Raw genomic sequence first — 6578 nt, forward strand, 5'->3', positions numbered from 1 at the left:
TTTTGCAATTGTTTTGTTCGTTCTTTAGAATCCTTGTTAAGGTTTGAGGTGTCACATCCGGTGAGTACCCCCAGATGCGACCGGTAGCAGAGTCCTCTAAGATGACTCATACAAGCCCTTAGCATTCGTCATAACATATCATTGGTCAAAAATTGCGGAAAATTTAAAATATTTATATATACGATGTGAGGTATACTTAGACCTCTCACATAGAAGCTTACTTAGGCTTCTATTTTCGCAACATGCTAAAAATACATACGATAATCTAATAGTTGTCTCACATAAAAACCATCTAAAAGATACGAATCTTGGACTTAGTCAATACAATGTCAATATGCCATATAGGCCTTATTACAATAAAATCCAAATGATAAAAAGAAATAAGGAGTATCTCTTAAACTACGAAAATCTTCATAATCTAGAATAACGAAAAGATAGCATCCCCGAACATAAGGACCTACCAACACTTGGGGAAACAGTTCCAAGCTTCTTCAATCGTCCTTAATCTTCAGTGGTAGGACCCTACATTTGTAGTTATATAAAGTAAGGGTTAGTACGCCACATGTTCTAAGTATGGGTATATGCACATAAATATTAAAGCACATGCATGAAAAGTACCATTTCTGTAGAATGCATGCTAAGTCATTTGAAAGCCTCTAATGCACATACAAGAGAGTATACATAAGATAAGGATCAGACTACATAAAGCATCATCATAACCAAAGACATATCATCATAAAGTCATATTAGCATTTTCATGTTCAATAGTTCATATCAACATAACATACAAATCACATACCAATAATCCCATGACAAGCCTAAAAATGCAATGATCATGTGAAGCCCCATAACCCCACATAATCAAGTAAACAGAATAGGAGGCCATAAGTAATGCTTTGCTTCATACAACTTATATCATAAGTAGTCATCACCACATACAGCAAAATAAACAAATAACATGCATCAACATAGCCATGATCCATAATTTAACACATTCATAGGTCAACATATATGCATAGAAAAATCCTACATACTTCAATTTCATAGCTACATCAATTTATAGGCCAACATCAACATAATAGAGAAATCTTGACTTTAGAAAACTTACCTATTTCTTCCAAGAATCTTGTTCAAGAACTTACATTCAATTCATCACAATCATTCAATAATATTGTGAATTTCACAATAACATCCAATCCAAGCCATTCTAGTCATTTACAAGATCAATTCATAGTTAGGGTTAAGGGAAAGGAATCACTTAAGAGTTCATTCAACCTATAGTTCCAATCCCAACATTTACATGACATTAAATGATAGATATAAGATACTCGAATCCATTATTTTCATATGTAACATGCTTCACACGAATACCCAACATTACATATCAATTACCCAACAAATTCATACTTAATTTGCCATAAAAGATCATAGTTTTTCATCATTAGTCATAAATCTCAAGTTTGGAAGAAAACCCGTTTGTAGAGTAAAAACCATTGGAATTGAATTGTTTGAAATCATCTTTGAAAAGGACCTCTTTGGGAAAGGAATACCAAGACTGAAGAAAACATACCTTATTCACGATTATTCCATGAATTGTGAATAAAAATCTTGGAGTCTTTGTCTTCTTTCTCAAACTTTTCTTGTTCTTCAATGGTGGTTGAATAGAGAGAGAGAGAGAGATGAGAGGGATCTTTTAATTCTGATTTAGAGTGCGTGAAAGTGGTTTGAAACTCACCTGAAACCAATATAAACTCGTCCCCTAAATTTCCCAAAAAATACCTCAATTAATAAGGTCTTTTTGTGAAGTTAAATTGACTTTAAAATGACGCAGACAAACCTGGGAAGTTGCTGCACGTCGCGGGGGAAATTCCACATTTATTTTTAAAAATCTGAGTTTAAGTAGTGGACCTTGTGTAGGCCCCGCATCGCGAGGAAACTTTTTTAGCATACCTCATGTATGCTGCATGACGCGTGGTTGGCTTTACATCTTGGTTGTCGCAAGCTTCTTTGGCAGCTTGCTCACCAAGGTTTGGGTCCTCCTTAAGGACCCTTCTAGAGGTCCTTGGGGAGTCGTTGCCAAACTTTTGGACTCTTTGTATTATATTTTACCTATTTAAAGTCTTTTTACAAGTTTTGGACTTTTTTTGACACACCCAATCCTTCACCAAACATAGAGACGCCTACTAGTTCAATTTACCTAGTTTCCAGACGTCATGGTCCTTGTTTTGGATCTAACCTTTTCTAATTGAGTTAATTACATTAATATAGGTCTGGAAACATCCTTTTAAATATTATTCAACAGACTAAGCTCTAGTCTATGTCACAAAACTTCCAGAATGTTACATTATCGCCCCTACCCCCCTTAAGAAAATTCATCCCCGAATGACACTAAAATCTTTTGGAGGATAAAGATAGACATGAACACGCCTCAAAGTTTATGAGGCTCCACCAGTACCTTACTACCACGCTTAGCAATTAACACACCTCCATTTCCAAAAACAACAATTAAACAAGAGCTAGGTTTCAAAAATAAATCGTGAAATATTGTTCAGCTTTTCAACGTAAAATCGTGAAGCCTGTGAGAATGTTTGACGGAAATCGTGTTATTCAGTCTTAGTTTGGAGAAAAAATCGTGTTCTTCAAATCGACGGAAGGTTTTTTGATTTGGGGAAAAAGAGAGTGTTAATGTTTTATGACTTACATGATAAACCTTGGGTGATTTAGAGACTTATTGTTCAATAGAAGTTCATAGATCTTGTTTCCACATCTTCTCTTCTTTTACCTTACTCTAATTCAATGTTTATCTCAAGCTTACACTAGAAATAGCAGCAAGACCAGTATCACTAACATGAAGCCTCTCAAGATAAGTTTCAACAAAATCACTGACTTGTCCAGCAATCTATTCCAGAATCTTATCCCAATCTCCAGAACAACGGAAAAGCTTCAACGTCCGCAAACTCTTCGAACAAGTAATCAGCTGTCCAAAATACTGTCCATTGTAGAGTTCCTTGAAGGCAAATAACTCTCAGAGAACCCCCTACAAAACCAGGACCATTTGGCTTAGCTGCAGCCCCATCTGTGATAAGAAGTTGTCAGTACATAATATAACATATATAAACAAACTTATCATGTGTGCAACTCAAATAAACTGATGTGATCTTAAATAAGTATCAAATAAGGATCAACAACATTCTTGCACCTCTCACATTTAAAAGTTCAGAATGTGATATATATATATATATATATATATATATATATATATATATATATAATATGTAAGAAGAGATGTTCCAATGAAATACCATAACCACTTCATGTCATTGGACACAATCTAGGAAATAACAGGGGACTTGTTGACTAATTGAGACATAGAATTAAACATCGAAAATTTCAGGTTCAAGGCCATCTATAACACATAATATGCGCATATCTACTCAACCATGGTGAGATAATTTCTGGACATCTGTAAGGTGGGCTGCAGCAAGCTATAACTCTTGATTTGTCATTCCAACAACCCAACAGTAATTCGTTCCTTCTTATTTTCCTCTTCCAAACGCAAAACAAAAATTCAACAATTGACAAAAATACTTTTTAGTACTACATTATTAGTAGAGTATCTACTTACGCTTGACGAAATCTGTATTAGGGAGAAGAGAATCATAGCTATCACCAGCTTCAGCTTTTCTATTTTCAGGGAAGACAACTTACCTTAAGCTCAATTCTTCAGAGAAATACTAATTAGCTTCAGTTGATACATCAAACATTCAAGAGTATAAAAACTATACTATCAAAGATAAACACTTTATACTTAATACATATACAACCTAGAGCCCCAAATATCAACAGAATTCATATCAACAACACAAGATATCAAAACCCTAAGTTGAAATTTAGATTTTCAAACACACAAAAGAATATAAGAACCCTAAATCTAGAATTTACACTTTCAAAAATAGAAATTCTTACCTTATAAACTCCATTCCAACAATATTAAAATTTAAGACGTGAGGCAAGTTCATCTATGAAACATTTTGTTAAATTTTCAACAAGAAATCTGATGGAACAACTCTTCAAGAAGGAATATGGGAGGAAATCGTGTTCTTCATCTATTCAATCTTCGAAAAGGAATCTGTGCGAGGAAAATCGTGTTCTTCAGTTCTTCTTTAGAAAAATCATTTTGTTCTTCAGTTCTTCAGATAAAGTTTGATGAAAAATTGTTAGGGAAATCGTACGTGTTCATCCGTTCTTCTTGAGAGAAAGCCAATTTCTTCATCTCCTCAGCTGAATTTCGCATACTTCACTGAAGTTTGAAAAGAATGAAAATGTTAGCTGAAGTTTGAGGGAAATGAACACTTTTGGTGAGATTTTTTATTTTAGCTGAAAATAAGTTTTAGTATTTTATGTTTTTTTCTAAATAAAAATGGGAGGGAACAAGTTTTAATGTTAAAAGTGTTGGAGGGAATATGAAATTTTAGTAAAAACACTAAGGCCACATTTATAATGTGTTGTTTTTAAAATTATAAAAATAGAACATTTAAAAAAGTGTGGTCATTTATACAAATAGTTGTTGTCAACTATAACAACACTTATAAAGTGTAGCTTATATCATTAAAGTGTATACTTTAGAAGTGTTGCTAATATTATTGTAGCTAAAAGTTAAAAACTTGGGCTACACTTTAAAAGTGTCCCCAAAAATATTTTATGTAACACTTTATAAGCTTTGTCCAGATTTAGTGTGGCCGTAGGCCTAAAATGGTGTAGTGTACCCATCAATTAATCGACACAAGGTCTTACAATTGAGAAAGAAAGGGAAGAACATGGGATTTTTAGGGCTTTGTTCCAAAACTATCAAGATTCCATGAACTCACCCATAATGTATCATATCAAATATAAACAATCATAATTTATCAATTGAAACGTCTTTAGAAGGTTAACCATTCTTTGGGGGTAAAACCCCATAATTTAGGGAATTTGAAAACATAGTTGAGGGGGCTTCTTGGTGATAACTAACCAAGAATAAAGAACTCTCATAACTTAGACTTAAAATCATTCTGATTTCAATTTGAAAATCTCGTTCCTTCCAGCGATACATGATCTCTTTTTAGGTATTCAATGGAGGATTATGAGAGAGAAATTTTGGAGAATGTATTAGGGATAAAGATAATTATTATTTGGATCCGTGGGGATTATGAAGTTAATGATGTGTTTACTATTTTAAAATACTTTATATACATGAAATAAGCCCATATAGGTCCACCCCTAATGAAAAAAATTCAATAAATCAGTTTCCTAAACGTGACCACATAATGGCTGACTATGGACGACTTACATGTCCTATCCACGAGACCCTCAACAACGGAACGTGGATTGGACCACCACCGTACAGTAGGTTCCTAGTTTTTTTCAAAGACTTCTCCATGGTGGCCTTGACATATGGAGCAATACAAGGGGCGTCAAATGATCTTCTGGCTGTATATGGTCATCCGCAAGTGACATATTTTTACAACCTTTTGCTTTAAGGTGCATCCTTGAGGTTAGGCCGTAGGGTCCTATCCAAGGACCCTTCGTTTCTATAACAACCCTAAAAATAAATATGCTAAGCAATGCTTAATCTGTCTAGAATGCCAATGATTAGACCGGGTTCACACAAATTGATGCGCGTAGAACCAGACCTCGGAACCCTTGCTACATCCAAGAAATCTAACTTGGGGAGTTATTTGATCTAGGAAAGGTTTGGTCCAACCATGTAGGGCTCTCGAATATGAATTTTTACATGAAGCAGTCTTTACTGGACTTAAAAAGGGAAAATCATAGGTTTGAAGGGTCTAGGGGTAAAATGATCTTTTTCCAGGATAAGGGTTGTATCGTTAATTACCATAAGTATATAATTAATAATTTAATTAGTAAGGTGGAGAGGCCTTTTGGGGACAGAGAGCCGAAATTGGGCTCTTGAAGTGAAATCTTGCTCCACCCGGGTTCAAACCTAGGTGGAAGCAATGAAATAAATTGTTTTTAATTTAAGTTGGTAAATTGATGTAATTAGTTTATATTTATTAGGTGATTTAAAATAAAAGTAAATCAGATTTTTTAATGATTAAATAAATACTTTATTTGACTAAATCCTAAACTAGACTCCTAATCCTAAGAAATCTCTTCTCTCCCACGCTCATCTCTCTCTCTCACATCTCTATCTCTCTCACTCACGATTCTCTCTTCCAATTATCTTCAAAAAACAGTAGGTAAACCAAAGTTCTTCACAATTGAAGAACTCACAACGAAAATAGAAGAAGATAAACAAAATCGATCACGTAGGCAAAGAGAAGTTTGTCCATCGAGTTGGTGTTGACTTTGAGAAGATTTGGACGTGATTTATGGAGATGATTTTGGGAAGCAAGTCGAGGTTTGAAAGTCATCAAAGGTATGACTTTTCTTACTCTTGGTCCCTTTCCCAAAAGACCCTTAAGGGTCAGATGAATCTACTCGAAAACTAGAAATGTTCCCGTTCTTGTCGAACGTCTTGTCCCTAGTATCCCTTTGATCTCAATGTGAAATAGGTTAGAGATCATGTTGCTGGTAGT

General features: G+C 34.5%; 1 long non-coding RNA gene across 3 annotated transcripts; it reads right to left on the reverse strand.

Moving 5' to 3' along the window:
- Positions 1-291: 291 nt before the first annotated feature.
- On the reverse strand, positions 292-4411 carry LOC114077539. Of its 3 annotated transcripts, XR_003578837.1 has the most exons (4): positions 3967-4406; positions 2702-3076; positions 1571-1735; positions 292-522 (listed from the first exon to the last, which is right to left on the reverse strand). It is a non-coding gene; the product is annotated as an uncharacterized LOC114077539 (long non-coding RNA). The 3 variants fall into 3 exon arrangements; XR_003578836.1 differs by having other exon boundaries at positions 1109-3076; positions 3967-4411; XR_003578835.1 differs by having other exon boundaries at positions 1571-3076; positions 3967-4409.
- Between the last annotated feature and the right edge of the window lie 2167 nt (positions 4412-6578).

Source organism: Solanum pennellii, chromosome 6 (assembly GCF_001406875.1).
Source record: "Solanum pennellii chromosome 6, SPENNV200".
Lineage (NCBI taxonomy): Eukaryota > Viridiplantae > Streptophyta > Magnoliopsida > Solanales > Solanaceae > Solanum > Solanum pennellii.